This window comes from Suncus etruscus, chromosome 4, assembly GCF_024139225.1.
Source record: "Suncus etruscus isolate mSunEtr1 chromosome 4, mSunEtr1.pri.cur, whole genome shotgun sequence".
Lineage (NCBI taxonomy): Eukaryota > Metazoa > Chordata > Mammalia > Eulipotyphla > Soricidae > Suncus > Suncus etruscus.
In genome coordinates, this window is record NC_064851.1 from 5819935 (window position 1) to 5839480 (window position 19546).

The window sequence follows — 19546 nt, forward strand, 5'->3', positions numbered from 1 at the left end:
GCTCTGGGCCGGGTTGGAGTGGAGGATCTGTGATGGCTCCTAAAAGAAAGCCTCAGTGAGACAGTTGTGTTTTTGAAAGGGGGCACCCCGAGTGGGCTTGGAGGGTCCCTGAGCTTGGAGGCTCGGTTCTGCGTGTGTGCACGGGCCTGTGGTCCGCTGTGACAAATGGATCTTGCTTCAAAAGGAGGCGCAGAGCTAGATCACATATTTCAGCTATGAGAGCCCCAGAAACGGTCAAAACCCCCCCCCCCCAGATTTCGCCAAGAATGTTGTGTGGTTTTAAAATTTGAAATAAAAGAAATTCAGCATTTATGGCCTTGGGAGACAGCTTAAGAGTCGGGGGGTTGGGGCATGCCTTGTCTGCATGAAACACAGCTTTGGACCCCAAATTCGATTCCTAGGTCTGCCGAGTGGTTTAGTGCTGCTGGAGCGATAGCACAGCAGGGAGGGCATTTGCTCTGCACGTGGCCAACCCAGATTTGATCCCCAGCATCCTATATGGTTCCTCGAGTACCACCAGGAGTGATTCCTGAGCATAGAGCCAGGAGTAACTCTTTTTTTTTTTGTTTGTTTGTTTTTTGTTTTTTGGGCCACACCCTGCGGTGCTCAGGGGTTACTCCTGGCTGTCTGCTCAGAAATAGCTCCTGGCAGGCACGGGGGACCATATGGGACACCAGGATTCGAACCAACCACCTTTGGTCCTGGATCGGCTGCTTGCAAGGCAAACACCGCTGTGCTATCTCTCCAGGCCCCAGGAGTAACTCTTGAGCATCACTGAATGTGGGGTCCCTACAAAAAAGCTTTTTTTTTTTTTCAGGCCCAGAGAGATAGGAGCAAGGTGAAGGCATTGACTCAGGATGGTTCCAATCCCAGCACCCCATAGTGGCCCCCGAGTCCCACCAGGAGTGGCCCCTTAACACAGAACCAGGAATAAGCCCTGATCACCACCAGGTGTGGCCCAAATACCAAAACAACCAAACCTGAGGTCAGGTGACAGTCTCCTGGTTCTGGTGGGTCCCCAAGATGTTAGTAACAGCAGCTGAGGGGCATTGGGCCCCATTGGTGCCCTCTCCTTTTTGTGGGAGAGGCATGGGGACCAGAGGGGGATGAAGCTCTATGCTGGGGAGCTGTAGAGGTGAGGACAGTTCGGTCAGGGCCCTCTCTAGTTAGGGTTTCTCTGAAAACAGCCCCCTTTCTCACTGGACTCTTGGGAGGGCTCAAGGAGGGGAGAAAAGGACCAGAGTTGAGGCCAGAGCAGTAGCATAATGGGTAGGGCATTTGTTTTTGCATGTGTCTGACCCGGGTTCAACCCCCAGTATCCCATTGGGACATCCCCTCAACCGCCAGAAGTGATTCCTGAGTGCAGAGCCGGGAGTCAGTCCTGAGCACCACTGCCAAGAAATGAAAAGAATCCGGGGCTGGAGAGATAGCATGGAGGTAAGGTGTTTGCCTTTCATGCAGAAGGTTATTGGTTCAAATCCTGGCATCCCATATGGTCCCCTGTAACTCCACCCTGGATTTAGGTATACCTACCTGAGACCCTCCCATTCTGGGGAGTGGTCTTGAAAGGTTATATAAGGCCTTTGACCCAGGGGATTAGGGTCTTTGCCCTTTTGGTCTTTGGCCAGCATGGAGGTCAAAGGGAAGATGGCTGAAAGGAGTTAAGATGCAGGAGCTAAGAATGGCTGTGCTTGAAAGGTTATGATATAGGCCACACACATGTGGTGAATAGGGCATGAATAAAGCTGATGCTTCCTGATGCCTGTCTCTGGATGAGTCTGATTATGCGGATGAGTCTGATTCTGCCGTTCACCTAAACCTGGGACCCGCCAGCTGAATGGGGGTTACGGAGCCACGTGGCCTGGGGTGGCAGAGAAAAATCCATCCATCCCTCTCCATCCACCACTATCTTTTTTTTTTTTTTTTTTTTTTTTTGGTTTTTGGGCCACACCCGGTGACGCTCAGGGGTTACTCCTGGCTATGCGCTCAGAAGTCGCTCCTGGCTTGGGGGACCATATGGGGCGCCGGGGGATCGAACCGCGGTCCGTCTCCTAGGCTAGCGCAGGTAAGGCAGGCACCTTACCTCGAGCGCCACCGCCCGGCCCATCCACCACTATCTTTAATTATTTAATGTAACAGTCCCCTGAGCCTGCCAGGAGCGATTTCTGAGCATGGAGCCAGGAGGAATCCCTGAGCACTGCCGGGAGTGACCCCAAACCAAAAAAAAAAAGAAAAAAAGAAATGAAAAGAATCAGAGTCAAAATGGCGGTTGGTTAGAGAAGAAAGAGTTGGAAAACTGTTGTTTTGAGTGTGTGTATGAGTGTGTGTGATTGTGATTGTGTTTCCCAAGCGTTGTCCAGGGGGACCATTTTCAGCGCCCTTACTGTGGTCAAGATCTGGGCCCACCTCTGATGTGTTTGGGCCCTGGGTTTGAGGCCATTACTTAGTCTCTGGCTGGCTCTGGCTTGGACTTGGGCTTGGACTCTAGTCTCCACTTTCTTTTTTTTTTTTTTTTTTTTTTTTTTGGTTTTTGGGTCACACCTGGCAGTGCTCAGGGGTTATTCCTGGCTCCAGGCTCAGAAATTGCTCCTGGCAGGCACAGGGGACCATATGGGGCGCCGGGATTCGAACCGATGACCTCCTGCATGAAAGGCAAACGCCTTACCTCCATGCTATCTCTCCGGCCCCTAGTCTCCACTTTCAACCCATCCAATCACCTTCTGGAATGTTTATCCTAGGTAGAGCCCTGAGGCTGGTGATTTTGTGGGGGGGATGATTCACGCCCCCTGAACCCCAGATGAGGGGATAGAAAGCCACTGGAGATCCTCTCTGTTCTGCCATGGCCCTGTCTTCCACAGTGACTCTTGGGGGGAGGGGGCATGCTTGGAACCTGCTTCCAGCTCTGTGCTGTGGGAACATCCCCTGGGGTTCTGGGAGACTTCCCTGTGGTGTGGGGGTTGAATGTGGGGCTCTCACATACCAAGTCAGCTCCCTAACCTTCTGTTGTGACTTATTTGTTTGCTTTTGGGCCACACCCAGATTGCTCAGGCCTTACTCCTGGCTCTGTGCTCAGGGGTTACTTCTAGCAGAACGCAGGGACCCTAGGGACCCTATGGGATGTTGGGGATTGAATCTGGGTCGACCTTGTGCAAGACAAATGCCCTCCTGCTGTGCTATGGCTCTGACCCCTGCTGTGACATTTTATCCCCATGTTCCAGGGGACCTCCTCTCTCCCATATCCTGCTCAGCTCCAGCATGGAGGAAGGGAAGGGCCGGAGGGCTGAGCTGAGTTTCCTCAGAGCACCCGAAGGCCAGTCCTTCACCTCCAGGCCACAAGGCAGCTGGGGTGCAGCTGGCTTTCCACCTCAGATCCAGTGCGTGGACCCCTGTCTTCCTCTCTGCTTTCCTGTCATCTTGCTGGTTATCAGGGCTGGGCCATCTCTGCTACATGGGATCACTGACATCCCCCCAGAGAGAAGATGGAGTGGTGCAGAAAGGGCAGAAAGGGACTATCCCCCAGTTCCTGCTTGGTGTGGAGAAGGGACTGGGGGACTGAGACCAAGGCTTATACCCCATCTTCATCCCCTAGCCTAGGCCACGGGGAATGAGAGGGCTCCTTCTCTGTAAAGTAGGGATCAGGAGGCAGACAGGGCCCAGTACACCATACCCAGAGGTGCTCAAGGGAGACTCTTAGCTTGGTACTTTTGTTTTTGTTTTTTTGTTTTGATTTTTTGGGTTCATACCAGGCAGTGCTCAGGAGTTACTCCTGGCTCTGGGCTCAGAAATTGCTCCTGGTAGACTTGGGGGACCATATCCGTCCGTCCCGGTTCTCTGCATACAAAGCAAATGCCCTATTGCTGTGCTGTCTCCGGCCCCTAGCTTGGTGCGGCCTCCAATACAGAAACCTGAGCTCCAGCCCCCCCCCCCCCCAATGTCTTGGATCCAGCACCCAGGAATTTTCTTTTCTTTCCCAGGTCTTTTTGCAGCCTTTGAGATTAGGGTGAGGATACTAAGTACGGCCCCCGTTTGGGGTGTGCATATAAATCTTGTCTGCTTTGGTTCAGGCAAAAAGTGGGGAGGGTAATAGCAGGGTTGGGGGGAAGGCTGGGTTCCCCGGAATTTTGGATATGAGTACTTTCGAGCTGTCTAAAATGCAACTGGACAGATACTAGATACTCCTAGCTCTCTTGTCCAGGAGGGCCTTCTAGATGGACTGTCAGTGGTTTGGGGTTCATAGAACCCCCTTGGCTGATGCACACAACTATGTGTGAGGTGGGACCTCACAGACCTGGGAGCTCCCCAATGATGGGCCAAAGCTAGTTCTGTGGATTCGGAACCCTACAGGCCCAGGAACTCAGCAGCTCGGAGGACACGGGTGTGCCTGGCTCCAGCCAACAGGGACCCTCCCTCTTCCTGCCTTCCTGGGTTCCTCTGAGGTGAAGCCTGAAAGTTCTGGCTGGCCAAGACCCCCTGTCCTCGGGGTCCTGGGCCTCAGGGCCCCTCTGCAGTGCACTGTCTTCCTTGTTTGTCCCCCACCCCCAGATCCCCTTGAGGTCCACCGAGTGCTTGGGAGGGTGGCAGCAGGCAGGGGCTGTTCCAGCGCAGAATGTTTGAGGAGGGAAGGGACGTAGGTGTTGGGCGGATGGGTGGGGGGCCTACCCATGCCCCTTCTTTTGAGTGGGCCCTGGGAGGTGCTCAGAAAGGGCAGATGGAGGAATCGGGCCAGCTCCCGCCAGTCCCTCTTTCTCCCCAGTAGGCAGGAAGGACAGGCAAGGTCTGAAGTGTCAGACAGCGCCTCGGGGGACCCAGCCCTGAGCCCAGGGAGGCTGGGGGGGGGAAAGAGGGGGGACAGGAAGTCACTCTGGCCGCCCCCCTCCTCCTGCCCCACCCTCCACCCCCATCTCTGGCGAGAGCTCCCAGCCCCAGGCCTTGGCACTGAGAGAAGGGGGGGCGGGGACACAGGACTGAAACCCCGGCTGGCCCAGTGCCCCGTCCCATCCTGATCCCCAGGCTGGTCACCGCCTGCTGGCCTGGTGGCTCCCCAAGTCAGGGCTGGGCCCTGGGGTTACACAGTGGGAAGGTCTGCCTGCTGCTGTGTGTCCTGGGTGGGACACAGGCCCTCTCTGGTCATCTGATCCTCTGAATGTGGCCTGAACCTGGCAGGAGGTTTTAAATGCTGACTCCCTGGCCCTGGGGGCATATATTTGGAGGACGTCTGCTTTTTGGCAGGGAAATCTGAATCTTAGTATCCCCAGGGGTGACTCCTCAGTGGTTTGGGTCCCCAGTTGTGGTGCTGGGGACTCCGCAGGTCAGTATGTCACTTGTAAGGGGTCAAACTTGGGGTCCGTTCATGTGACATGAGCTCCCACTCCAAGCCTGGCCTCGTGGTTACTCTTACTTCAATTAATGTGCTTCAATTTATGACATCCCTTAATTTTGTTTTTGTGTCCCACCGGGCAGTGCCCAGAGGCTATTCCTTGGAGTTCTCCCTGGCTTAAAGGGGGGGGGGATCAGGCAGTGGGGAGGACCCCCAACGCTGCCCTCAGACCTTTTCTCTCTCTCTCTCTTGCTCTCCCACAGTCTCTGTTCCTGCCTCTCTGGTCCTTCCTTGTGTCCCTCCTCTGTCTCCCTCCTGGCTCTCCGATCAGGAATCAATTCCTGGCGGAGCTCAGAGGATCTTTATGGGATGCCGGAGATCAAACCCGGGTCGGCCGTGTGTAAGGCAAACGCCCTCCTCGCTGTGCTGTCACTCAGGCCCCAGATCCCCCTTCTCTTCTCCTCCCTCTTCTCCCTCTTCCTCTCTCTCCCCTGGTCCCCCCATTTCTGTCTCCATTCTTCCTGTGTCCCTCTCTAGCTGGGTATGAGGGTCGTGGCCAGGCCAGTGGATGGTCCCAGGAGTAAGAAAGCAATAAATGAGAGATCAGGCAGAGAAACTGAGACACAAGGAGCTGTGTGGAGGTGGAAGATTGTCCTCACCTATGTGTTCTCCCTACCACCCCCCATGGCTTTGGCAGCTTTGCTCCCCTCTGTATGGGCATTGTTGGGGGGCAGGAGGAGAGAGGGTGGGTTCAGTGCCCCTGGGAAGAGCCCCATGATGCAGATAGAGGATTCACCCCAAGGTTGCAGCTCCAGAAGCCAAGGAGGGGAGGTCTCCAATCCGGGTACCCCAGTTGGCTGTGAGGGTCCCTGCAGGGACAGAGAAGGGGGACACTTCTTCAGTTCTCAGGTCTCAGTTTCCCCATGTGAATGGCAAGGGGGGGGTATAACGAGGGGGTGGCAACTCTGACTCAGGGATGGGGGATCCGGTCTCCCATCTCTTCTAGCATGTCCTCTCCTTGCTGTCCCTGTTAACCCCCTCAGGGCTGATGGAGCTGAGGCATCAGTTAAGAGACTCGGGCTGCTCCCCATGTGGGCTATGGGACAATGGGGGCACTGGGGAGGCCTCCCACGGAGGAAGAACAATATTCCCACAGGTTGGGGTCCCTGCTGTCTCCAAAGGACTCCAGACCTGGGTCCAGACACCGGATCTTGATGGGGACCCCCACTCAGGGGCCTTCCAGGATCCTGGCAGTGGCCAGGAGAAGGGTTAAGTGGGACCCAGGGCTCTGGCGGAGAACAAGGGCCCATTCTGTGTGTGGGAATCAGGAGCGGAGGCATCTGGGTGTCATTCAAGCCCCATCGGCTCCTGGAGGAATGCAGGGGAGAGGGGGCGGGTTAGAGGCAGGAGGGACGGGCACAGCAAAGGGCCCCAGACAGTCTCGCCCTTCGCCCCCACTACCAGGGACCCCTGTCTGCTCACCTCTGCCCTGGTGGTGGTGGGCTCCTGTGTTCTCCACAGAAATAGCCCCAAGGTTGGTGCAGGAATAGGGAACATGGGCCCCGGGCTCCAGAGTGAACCCCAAACTTGGATGCCATGTCCCACTTTGAGGGTTCTGAGACCCTTCAGCTGCTGGGGTGGGGGGGTTAGGGGGATTGACCTCATCAGTGTCAGCCCCTGTAGGAGGGGCCTGAGGAGACACTCCAGGTCACCTAGCCATGCTGGGACCAGGGGCTCTGGAAAGTTCCCAGGCTCAGTTTCCCCCTTTGTCACAGCCAGTCTTCCTTGCCATGGGAGGCTGGGCCTGTGAAAGCCTGCAGGGGCCCCAGCAGTGCTGAGACAGAGTTGGGATGTCGCCATGCAAAGACAGCATGTTGAGATGTGCCTAGGAGGGGCATATGGGGAGAGAGGAACTGGGGTCATTTGATAAACTGTGGGGTACCTGAGAATGAGAGCTTGGGGAAAAGATATTTGGGTTTTTTTGGGGGGGGTTCTACAGACTGTCTGGCACCTGGAAAGGTCAGATATGGGGGTGTCTTGCTGACTGATACAGAAGCAGACCCTGAGATGCAGAGAAGTCACAGAAGGGTTCAAGCACGTGCTTGGCACACACTGTGCCCTGAGTTTAATCTTAGCATTAAGGTCACCCCAGTACCTCGGGGCTCAGTCCTTCTCTCCAGTCCCCCAGAACTGGGCACCTGGGAAATGTCAGGTCAATGAGGCGGGAGGAAGCCCGTGTCCAGGTCTTTTATGCCTGGGATCAGGGGAAGGGGGTCCCCCAGTGCTGACTTTGCACTCACCTGCTAAGCCTCCCAAGTGAAAAGGGTTAAGACCTGCCCGCTGGAGGGTGGCACCTGGCACAGCGGGTGAGGCTTCGGCTGCGTGCCCGCTGGATGCCCGGCCTGGCGGAACCGAGCGCTGGAGAGGGAACAGCTCAAGCCCTGGGAATAGTTTCTGGAGACCAGAGTTGGCAGATGCGGGGAGAATCGACTTGATTGTATTAACTCCTAGCAGAGAAGAATTGTGTGTATGTGTGTGTGTGTTCATATGTTTGTGTGCGTGCCTATCTGTGCACGCAGGGTCAGGGATTGAACACGCAGCCTCACACAAGAGTGGGACTTGTGAAATGGTGGTGGGTGGGGGTGTGTGTGGGGCTGTGGTGGTTATGGGAGCAATGCAGGTACTGGGAAAACAAGGGACTTTAGATTCCAGGGGAGAGTAGCTCACCCCCCCCCCTGAAGTCACCCCCCAGACAGAGCAGATGACCTAACCCTAAGGACAGGAGTCCCCAGGAGAGTCTTCCAAAGAAGTGGGGGCTCGAGGGGCTCAGTGGTAGAACACTCGCCTAGCTGTGATCACTCAAGTTTCACAAGGAAAGGAAAGAAAAAAGGGCCAGAGCAACAGCACAGTGGGGAAGGAAGGAAGTCACTTGCCTTTCATGCAGCTGACCCGGGTTCAATTTCTGGCATCCCCTGATCACCAGCAAGAGTGATCTCTGAATGCAGAGTCAGGAGTAAGTCCTGAGCACAGATGGGGGTGGCTCCGAAACAAAAGAAGAATCTAAAGGAAAATGAGGGAAAAGGGGGTATAGCAGTACATGAATGGGGGCTCCATACTCAGCACCCCCGTTGTTGGGTGAAGTCGGGGTCACTCTCGCCTGTGGTGCTGGGGCTCACACACCCTGGTTGTCTCCTGCCTCCTACATGCTCCCCTGTGGTGCTCATGTTGATGTTCATGAGATAGGGTAGTGGAGGGCAGTTCCCCTTCCTTGGTCGTGGTACTTCCAGGGGGTCACACTTGTGATGGGGCCACAGGCACTTATTTTTTGTTTTTGAGCCACACCCAGTGCACTCAGGAGTTACTCCTAGTGGAGTGCTCAGAAGTCACTCCTGGAAGTCTCAGGAGACCATATGGGACTCCGGGGATTGAACCCTGATCGACTTCATGGAAGGCAAACACTCTCCTCACTGTGCTAATGCTCTGACCTGCTAAGGGCACTTTGGGGGTGGGGGGAGTTGAGTCACATCCAGTGGCGCTCAGGAGTTACTCCTGGCTCTGTGCTCAAAAATCGGTCCTGGCAGACTGGGGGATCATATGAGATCCTGGGAATCGAACCAGAGTCTGTCCAGGGTTGGCTGTGTGCAAGGCAAACGCCCTACAAGGGCACTTTTAATGAAGGCACATATGGGGCTACGCACCACGTTTTTTTCAGACCTCTTAAGAAATTATTTTTTTATTTCTTTTCTTTTCTTAAAATTTTTTTCTCGGCAGCCGTCATGGTTTCTGGTTGCAATCAGCCCACCTCAATGCCAGATGGAAGGGGAGAACATGCCAGAGAATCTGGCTGCTTTCGAGGACCGATGGAACGTCCGTCCACTCCAGCTGCAACCCGCCTTGTTTCTTTTCTTTGTTTTTTGTTTTGTTTTGTTTTGTTTTGTTTTGGTTTTTGGTTTTTGGTTTTTGGGCCACACCTGGCGGTGCTCAGGGGTTACTCCTGGCTGTCTACTCAGAAATAGCTCCTGGCAGGCACGGGGGACCATATGGGACACCGGGATTCGAACCAACCACCTTTGGTTCTGAATTGGCTGCTTGCAAGGCAAACACCGCTGTGCTATCTCTCTGGGCCCTGTTTCTTTTCTTTGTTTTAATATGTCTGTTCTCCTTTCTTAAAAACAAACAAACAAACAAACAAACAAACAAACAAACAAACAAACAAAAGCACAAAGCCCAAACTAGGCAACAAAGTTGCAACGAACTTTAGAGGTCCTTGATAGAGTTTCCTGCAGTGTAGACCATGTTTCAACATGGATCCGGGTTCATTTCTCTCCACCAGAATCCCATTTTTAAATGCCCCTGGCTTGGGAGGACCATATGAGATGCCGGGGAGGGGTGGGGGATCGTCCTAGGCTAGTACTTGCAAGGCAGATGCCTTACCTCTAGCGCCATCTCTCCGGCTCCAGGAGCGATTTCTGAGCACAGAGCCAGGAGTAATCCCTGAGCATCACCGGGTGTGGCCCCAAAACAAACAAAACATCCCCCAAAAGCCCAAATAGCGTTCAGAACACCCAGGGGTCTGACTCGATCGACCATGCTAAAGCCTGAGGATGGGATCCTGAGGTGCTGGGAATTTATGGGGCCACCCCAGAGGTGTTTCTAGGGCCACCCTTAGTGGTGCTCAGGGGACTTTGTGGTGCTGGGGCTCAAACCCAGTCTTTGCCCTAGTGCCAATCTACCTACTATCCGGTGACAGGTCATTCGCCAAGTTGCTGTGCACCCCCATGCCTAGCTAGGGAACCCCATGATCCCACGGCCTGCCTGGACATGTGTCCTGCTACCTGCTTTGGGTTTTGTGTTTTGGTTTGGGGGCCACACAGGTGGTGCTCAGGGCTTCTTCCGAGCTCAGGGACCACTCCTAGTGGGAACCCTTTGGGGTGTCGGGGATCAAGCCCACGTCTGCAGCATGTAAGTCAGTGCCCTGCCTATTGTATCCTCTCTCTCTCTCTCTCTCTCTCTCTCTCTCTCTCTCTCTCTCTCTCTCTCTCTCTCTCTCTCTCTCTCTCTCTCCCCAACCCCCCACTTTATTTCGATGTCTCTTTGCCCAGTGTAATGGGAGACCTGTGGCTGAGGAGGCAGAGCAGGAAAGAGCTGCAGAGAAAAGGGGGGAGCCCCTCAAGGGGGGATTAGGAGTGAGGATTCCTGCTGGTGAAAGACACCGCACCTGTGCTGGGGTCCCACCCTCCTGGGGAAAGAGGAGGGAGGAAGAGGAGGAGACAGAGGAGGAAAGAGCAAGAGAGACAGACACACAGATATTCTCTGTAAATTAACTGGAAAATAGAGAACTAGGGCCCGGAGAGATAGCACAGCGGTGTTTGCCTTGCAAGCAGCCGATCCAGGACCAAAGGTGGTTGGTTCGAATCCCGGTGTCCCATATGGTGCCCCGTGCCTGCCAGGAGCTATTTCTGAGCAGACAGCCAGGAGTAACCCCTGAGCAATGATGGGTGTGGCCCAAAAGCCAAAAACAACAACAACAACAACAACAAGGAAAATAGAGAACTAGAGAAAGCATAGGGGCTGGATCCACAGACTAGCAGGAACACACTGACCTGGGTTCAAGTCCTCAGTTCGCCATATGGTCTCCCAGAACCCCTCAAGGAGTGATCCCCGAGCGCAGTTTTCCAGAGGAATCTGATTTTGGGGGGGGGGGTTTCACACCCTGCAGCGCTCAGGGGTTACTCCTGTCTCTATGTTCAGAAATTGCTCCTGGCAGGCTTGGGGGGACCATATGGAACGGCAGGGATCGAACCACTGTCCGTCCTGGGTTGGCTGCATGCAAGGTTCTACCGCTGTGCTAGCTCTCGGCCAGAGGAATCTGATTTTTGGGGTGACTTTCCACAGCCTTTGTCCGTGGGGTCAGTCTGTATGAAGGAACTTGCTTCTGGGTTCAGTGCTCGGGCATCTGTGTGTGTATGTGTGGGGTTCACAGACCATCTCAGGATCAACAAATTGTTCTAGATTCTTTTCAGTCGGGGGGTGGTGGCACGTGTTCCTGACTCTGTGCTCAGGGGTCACTCAGACAGTGCTCTGGAGACCTTATAAGGTGATAGGAATTGAACTCAGGTCTGTTGTGGGCAGGGCAGGAGCCTTCTGGACTCTCGGCCAGTCCAAGATTGTTCTAGATTGTCACTCCTGTGTCACTTGGTCTGCTGGGGGCTGAGAGGGGGGACTAAAATCTCCTGATGCTCCTGCCTCAGTATCTCCAGTATTTCCTAGACTCTCCTCCGGCTTCTGCCTGATGGGTGTCACTGCTGCGTTGTTTGGGACAGAAATGGATTTATGGGCCGGAGAGATAGCATGGAGGTAAGGTGTTTGCCTTTCATGCAGGAGGTCATCAGTTCGAATCCCGGCGTCCCATATGGTCCCCCGTGCCTGCCAGGAGCAATTTCTGAGCGTGAAGCCAGGAATAACCCCTGAGCACTGCCGGGTGTGACCCAAAAACCACAAAAAAAAAAAAAAAAAAAAAAAAGAAAAAAAAAAAAGAAATGGATTTATGCCTAAAAGTAGGAAATATCTTTATATATTACATTTGGGACCAGAGCGATAGCTCAGTGGTAGGGCATTTATTTTGCATGCTTCTGACCTGGGAAGGACCTGGGTTCAATCCCTGGCATCCCATATGGTCCCCTGAGCCTGCCAGGAGCGGACTTCTGAGCGCAGAGCCAAGAGTCACTCCTGAGCGTCACTGGGTGTGGCCCCAAAACAACAACAAAAAAAGGTGTTTGGGAGGAGGGAATGAAGCAGCAGGAGGAGCCAAGATCATAGGACGAGAGGAGAGTGGGAAAGATGGCCCCCCAGCACTGCCTGGAGGAGCCCTCGGTGAGGGAGCCCCCCACTGCCTGCAGCCTGAATCTGGGGGTTCCTGAGCTCCCACTTGCTGGTGAGAAAGGGGAAGGGAGCACCTTCCTATTCAGAATGAGGCAGGTGGGAAATCCCCCACCAACAGTGATAGGCGGAGGAGCTCTGGGAGCCCCGGACATTTACTGTTGGGGTGGTGGTGGTCTGTGGGGATCAGAGATGCTGCTTGCTGTGTAGATAGATGGGGATGGCATGGTCTGTGTGTCTCTCAGTGCAGGCACAGGAATGGGTGGGCTGAGAGGTGAGATGGGGAGGAGGATGGGGAAGGAAAAGGGGGGAAGGAGAAGCAGGGGAGAGAGGAGGGATTGGGGGGAAGGTTGCCTGTCTCCAAAGTGAGATTCAAAAGCCTGGTCCAGGTGGGGTTTGTGGGGGGAACCAGGATGGGAAAAATCTAGACTCGTGTTCCCCCCTCCAAGAGGCGTGGACAGGACCTAAAAAGGTGCGATGAAGCGTTTGTAGCAAGTGTAGACCACAGCTCCTACCAATTCACTTTGGTTTGGTTCAGATTTGGGGCCATACCTGCTGGTGCTTAGGTCGGTGCTCAGGGCTGATTCCTGGCTCTGCATTCAGAGATCACTACTGGTGGGATTGTGGGACCATATGGGATATAGGGGATTGAACTGGGGTTGGCCACATGCAAGGCAAACACCCCCCATCCCCACTGTGCTGTCATTCTGACCTCTACAATTCATTATTTTTTTATTTTATTTTTGGGCTATTCCTGGTGATGCTCAGAGTTAACTTCTGGCTCTATGCTAAGAGATCACTTCTGGCTGGCTCATGGGAACCCTATGGGATGCTGAAGATCCAACCCGGGTTGGCTATGTGCAAGGCAAGCATTCTCCCTGTTGTGCTATCACTCAGGCTTCGGTAAATCACTTATTTATTTATTTTGGTTTTTTTGCTCATACCCCGAGACACTTAGGAATTACTTTTGGCTCTGAGCTCAGAAGTCACATCTGGCAGGCAGGGGATCATATGTGATGCCAGGATTCAAACTGGGCTCTGTCCTGTGTTGGTTGTGTGCAAGGCAAACACCCTACTGCTGTGCTATCACTCCGGCCCCAAATCACTTTCTTCTTAATTTATTTAAAAAATGCATTACATAGTTGACATAACTGATCATAATACATTTGTTTTAGGAAGACCAAAAGCAACATGATTTGAAAAAATAGAAAATTGAAAGAAAAACTAAAGAGATGGAAGAGAAAGGAAAGAAGAACCAAATCACTTTTTTTTTTTTTTTTTGGTATTTTGGGTCATACCTGGCAGCTCAGGGGTTACTCCTGGCTCTATGCTCAGAAATCGCCCCTGGCAGAAACAGGGGACCATATGGGATACCGGGATTTGAACGGCTGTCCTTCTGCATGAAAGGCAAATGTCTTACCTTCGTGCTATTTCTCCGACCCCCAAATCACTTTTTTTTCTTTTTCTTTTTTTTTTTGTTTTTTGGGCCACACCCGGCGTTGCTCAGGGGTTACTTTTGGCTGTCTACTCAGAAATAGCTCCTGGCAGGCACGGGGGACCATATGGGACACTGGGATTCGAACCAACCACCTTAGGTCCTGGATCGGTGTTTGCAAGGCAAACACCACTGTGCTATCTCTCCGGGCCTCAAATCACTTATTTTTATTGTATTTTGCAAACCTTCAGTCCATACAGAATTAGTTTGGAACTAATTAAAATAAAAAATTTAATTAAAAATTCTTTGGGGGGGGTGATCAGAGTGATAACAGCGGTAAGGCATCTGCCTTGCACGTGGCCAACCCAGGACAGACTTAGGTTCGATCCCCAGTGTTCTATATGATCCCCTGAGCCAGGAACAATTTCTGAGCGCAGAGCCAGGAGTAACCCAAGTGCCTCCGGGTATGGCCCAAAATCCAAAGAAAGAAGTCTTTGGAGGGGGGCCTGAAGAGAGAACAGAGGCGGAGGCCTTTTTCCTTTCATGGAGGAGCCCCATGCTCTTTGGTGCTGGGTGTGGTTGTTCTCATGAGCACTTTAGTGATTCCCCCAGACACCACTGGGTGTGACCCCATGCTTTGCCACCCCCAAAATAGTTTGAATCTGATCCGAGCGCAAGAAAAGCAAAAATAAGCAAGTAGGGTGGGCCCGGAGGGATAGTACAGCAGGGAGGGCACTTGCCTTGCACATCTCACCTTGGGTCAATATCGGGCGCTGGCGGGGGTCCCCCGAACACAGAGCTGGGAGTAGCTCTCCCAGGTGTGGCCCCCAAAGGAAAGTAACAGCTAAGCACATCTGTGCTCCCTCCCTTGAGCCGGAGAAGCGGCAGTGTAGCCTAAAAGGGCATTCTAGGGGTTCAGTAGGGTGTGAGCTGGTCAGAGGTCATGTGTGCATGTCTCTTTGCTTGTGTGTCTGTGTGCTGAGATTCCATAAAGCAGCAGAGGATAACGGGGTCCCAGACAGCCATCCCTGCCATCCTGAGGGGCACCTTCTTTTTCCTCTCCCTCACAGTGTGCCCAGATATCTGGAAATGCAGAGAAGTGGGGTGTAGTTCCCCTCTTCTACAACCCCCTTGGTTCCTAGTGTGGCTTTGGGGAAACAGATTTTTTTGTTTTGTTTTGTTTTTCTGGTTTTGGGGCCACACTCGATGACGCCCAGGGGTTACTCCTGGCTATGCGCTCAGAAATCGCTCCTGGTTTGCGGGACCATATGGGATGCTGGGGATCGAACCCAGGTCTGTCCTGGGTCAGCCATGTGCAAGGCAAATGCCCTACTGCTGGGCTATCGCTCCGGCCTGAAAGTGATTGTTTTTTGGGGGGCCACCCCTACCCGCTGTGCTCTATCACTCCAGCCCAGGCAGTGAGGAAACTTTTCTGCCAACTGGATCCAAGGGAGTGACAGTTCCAGTGACTGTCTCTGATGTCACTGTCCCCTGGTTTGGGGGGTCCCCCACACTCTTCTCTGCTCCTGGGGATCCTCATCCCCCCAGCACTGAAATGGCAGTCAGATCCTGTTCAGCGAGAGCTAAGGCCAGCCAGGGTGGGGTCTGGTTTGGGGTGTCTGGGTTTGCCCTGCCCTTTCCTGTCTTCTGGACATCCGAGGAGGTCACAGGCTGGTATAATGAGGCAGGAAGTTGGTGTTTAAAGGATGCGGGTCCTCAAAGGTAAAACTCAGAGGGGCTGGAGCTAGGGGGCCAGAGAGATACCACAGTGGTGGGGCATTTGCCTTTTGTGTGTGGCTGACCCGGGAGAAACATGGTTTGATTCTCAACATCCCATGTGGTCCCCCAGCCTGCCAGGGGTGGTTTTTGAGTGCAGAGCCAGGAGTGGCCCCTGAACATTGATAGGTGTGGCCCAACAATCAACTAATCAATCAATCAATTTTAAAAACAAGAGGAAAAATAAAGAGGGGCTGAGGTTGGCAGAAAATGCCTGCCTTGCCTGGTGAGGCCCCGGGTTCGAGCAACCAAAAAAGAAAATAAAATCAGGTCAGAGAGCTTTAAAAGGGGTCAGTCAGGGGAGGGGTTCACCTTGCATGTGACTGACCTGGGTTCGATCCCTGGCACCCTGAGCACTGCCTGAAATGATTCCCTGAGCCCAGAGTCAGGAGTAAGCCCTGAGCATTGTCAGGCATGGTCCACAAGCAAGCAAGCAAACAAACAAACAAACAGAAATCAAGTTCAGGGACCTCGGAGAATGGAGAGAGGGAGAGGGAAAGGGAGAGGGGAGAGAGAGAGAGAGAGAGAGAGAGAGAGAGAGAGAGAGAGAGAGAGAGAGAGAGAGAGAGAGAGAGAGAGAGAGAGAGAGAGAGAGACTGGGCACAAAGGCACAAAATATGGGCTCCCTCATGTCTCAAGGCTTCCACAAATCTAAGAAGCGTCTGGAGCAGTGTAGCTTAGGGGGCAGGAGGGAGGCACCCTGGGGTCCCAAGAAGGCAGATCAAGGTGCCCCTTTCCTTACTGGGCCAGGCAAGAGCCCAACCCAGCACCCACTTTCCCTCCTCACAGCCCCACTCACTCTCTGATTCAAAAGCAGTGAATGAATGAATTAGTGTCTGGTAGGGGGTGCTGTTTTTTTGAGTCCCAGACATGCTGTGAATCAGAGTCCAGGGACCCCATCATAGGATTCCAACCCGGCACCCCTGTGATTGTCCCCTGGTCCCCCAATACTCACCTTGTCTTATTTTTTTTGTTTTGTTTTGTTTTGTTTTTGTGGCCACACCTGGTGGTGCTCAGGGACTGTTCCTGGTCCTGTGCTTAGGAGTTGCCCCTGGCAGTGCTCCCAAGACCCTAGATGGAGCTGGGGGCTTGACACACGCCTGAACCCCTGTATTACCTCTCCAGACCCTCAGGCTGTTTTTGAATTTTTATTAATTAATTTTGCTTTGAGTTTTCAGGCTACATATGGCGACATTCAAGGCTTCTTTTCTATATTCAGGGATCACTCCAGATGGGGTTTGGGGAACCAAAGGGGGTGCTGGAATTGAACCTTAGTTGCTGTGTGCAAGGCCATTGCCTTGCTCCAAACCCTTCTTAGATATATGAAAGCCTTGAGACATGAGGGAGCCCATATTTTGTGCTTTTGTGCTCAGTCTCTGTCTGTCTGTCTGTCTGTCTCTTTGGCTCCCACTTTCCTTTCTCCCTCTTTGGACCTGGCTGCTTCTGCCCATACAAGTGTTGTCAGATTTGTTTATTTTCTCTTTCTTGTGTTGTTGTTGTGACTCAATGATCCATCCTTTCCCTTGCATGGCAGGGCCAGTTCGAGGTTTCTTTACCTGTCACCTGTTGATGGGCATTTGGGCACCTTCCAAGGTTTGTCGATTGTAAATAAAGCTCCCGGGAACACCCATGTACTGGTTGTAAAGTGCTGAATATGAGCACTGATTTAATGATCAGCAAATACCCGGGAGTGAACTGGCAGGGCTGACTGAGAGGTATAAGTGGATTGAACTCAATATTTCATTCAAAAAAAAAATTATGGGACTGGAGCAACAGCACAGCAGGGAGGGTGTTTGCCTTGTAAACAGCCTACCTGAGTTTGATCCCTGGCATTCCATAGGGTCCCTTGAGCCTGCCAGGAGTGATTTCTGAGCACAGAGCCTGGAGTAACCCCTGAGCACTGCTGGGCGTAAACCAAAAATTAAACCAAACCAAACCAGAATAACCCCCTCCAACACACACACACACACACCTCTGCAAGTAAGAGCTGGATCAATAGCACAGTGGAAGGACTTTTGCTTTGCACACAGCCCACCTGGATGAACCTGGGCTCTATCCGTGGCACCCCATGTGGTCCCCAAGGCCTGCCAGGAATGATTTCTGAGTGCAGAGCCAGGAGTAACCCCTTAGCAACACCAGGTGTGACCCAAAAAACAAAAACAGTGCAAGTAGCAATTGGGCTATTTTCCCAATGAATGTCAGAGTTCATGTTCTCCCTCCCCTGCCTTGGGTGAATCCCCCCACCCCAAGGCCAGCAGCTGGGGCGCTGGCATGGACAGTCTGGCCATCAGTGCCTCCTGCTGTCCCAGATGAGGTGCCCATCATTTCTGGTTCCCCCAGAACCAGCCTTCCCGAATGTCTCCCCAGATTCTTTCTCTCCACCTATGTATCTTTGGTGAGAGCCCCTGGCATTTGAAAAATGGGGGTGTTTTCTCAGGCTGTGTTTTGAGGGGCTCTTCCCAGCTCTGTGTGCTGGTTTTGCGGTTTGTGGCATCACTCGGGGAGCAAGTATGTGGGGGACAGAGTTGAATTCACTTGTCTGGGTTTTCTGGCCAAGTTTGTCTCGAGGGAATCTTGGCCAAGTTCAGGTCCCAGACTTCCCCTCGAAGTTTCATCTTTTCAGACATGACGGTCAGGTTCATGCTTCTGGCCTGAGTTCAATTTGTTTCTTGGTAAACTGTGTGAGATTGGGGTTTGGGGTCATTTATTTATCTTCTTCCAAAAAGTAGAAGATAACCATGGTAGGGAAATTTTTTTCTTTGTGTGTGTGTGTGTGTGTGTGTGTGTGTGTGTGTGTGTTTGTTTTTGGGCCACGCTCAGCAGTGCTCAGGGCTTGCTCCTAGCTCTGTGCTCAGGGATCATTCCTAGTAGGCTTGGGGTACATATTGGGGGGATTGAACCCAAGTCGGCCACATGCAAGGACCCATTTTACTACTGCTTCATCCTGAGAGTTTTTTCTTTTTTCCTTAAGGAAAATCATAATATGGGCCAGAGTGACAGTACAGTTTTAAGTAGCTTGCCTTGGGCCAGAGAGATAGCATAGTGGTAGGACGTTTATCTTGCACACAACTGACCCAGGATTGGTGGTGGTTCAATCGCTGGCATCCCATATGGTCCCCTGAGCCTGCCAGGAGTGATTTCTTAGCTCAGAGCCAGGAGTAACCCCTGAGCACAGCCAGATGTGACTCCAAAACCAAATTTATAAGTATAGAAATTATAGTAGTAAGTTTTTGGGTTTTTTGTTTATTTTTGGGCCACACCCAGTGATGTTCAGGGGTTACTCCTGGCTCAGGGGACCATATGGGATGCTGGGGGATCGAACCGCATTCCGTCCTAGGTTAGTGCATGCCCTAATGCTTGCGCCACTGCTCCGGCCCTTGTAATATTAAGTTTTTTATCTTTTTTGGTGTCATACATGGTGGTGCTCAGACTGAGTCCTGTGGCTTTGTGCTCAATGGTCACTCAATGGCTCCACACTCAGAAATCGCTCCTGGCAGGCACGGGGGACCATATGTGATGTCGGGTTTCGAACCATCATTCATTCTGGATCGACTGCGTGCAAAGCAAGCACCCTACCGCTGTGCGATCTCTCCGTCCCTAAGTGGTTCTTTCTTGGTAATTCTTGGCTGCCTGGCCCTGGTTTAATGCAAGGACCCAAGGGCTGGATGCAGCTTGGCTCTGTGGTTCTGGGGCTCACCCAGGCCATCCCTGCAGTGCTGGTGGGCACATAGTACACACTTAGTGATTCTTGGGGACCCCCAGGGCTACACTGGGCAATGCTCTGGGGACCGTATGGTGCCAGGACTCAAACCCTCGCTGGGTGCATGCCTAACATATGCTCCTACCACTGGACTCTCTCCAAGGCCCCCAGGGGTCATTTCATTTACATTCAATTCCTCTGTGAGTAGCTCCGACTGCAAAGTTTCTTTTCACACCCCCTCCTTCGTTGTCTTTTGCTCCTAGTGGAATTAGTTGCTACCATTAGTGAACCCTTCTTGGTTCTCTCTCTCTGTCTCTGTCTCTCTGTTTCTGTCTCTGTCTCTCTCTTTTTCTCTCTCAAGTTGCCAAGGCCACCACTTTGATTCAAAGAGCCCAAAATGACATGCTAAAGGGAGCCCTCCAACTTAGTTCTCGCTCCA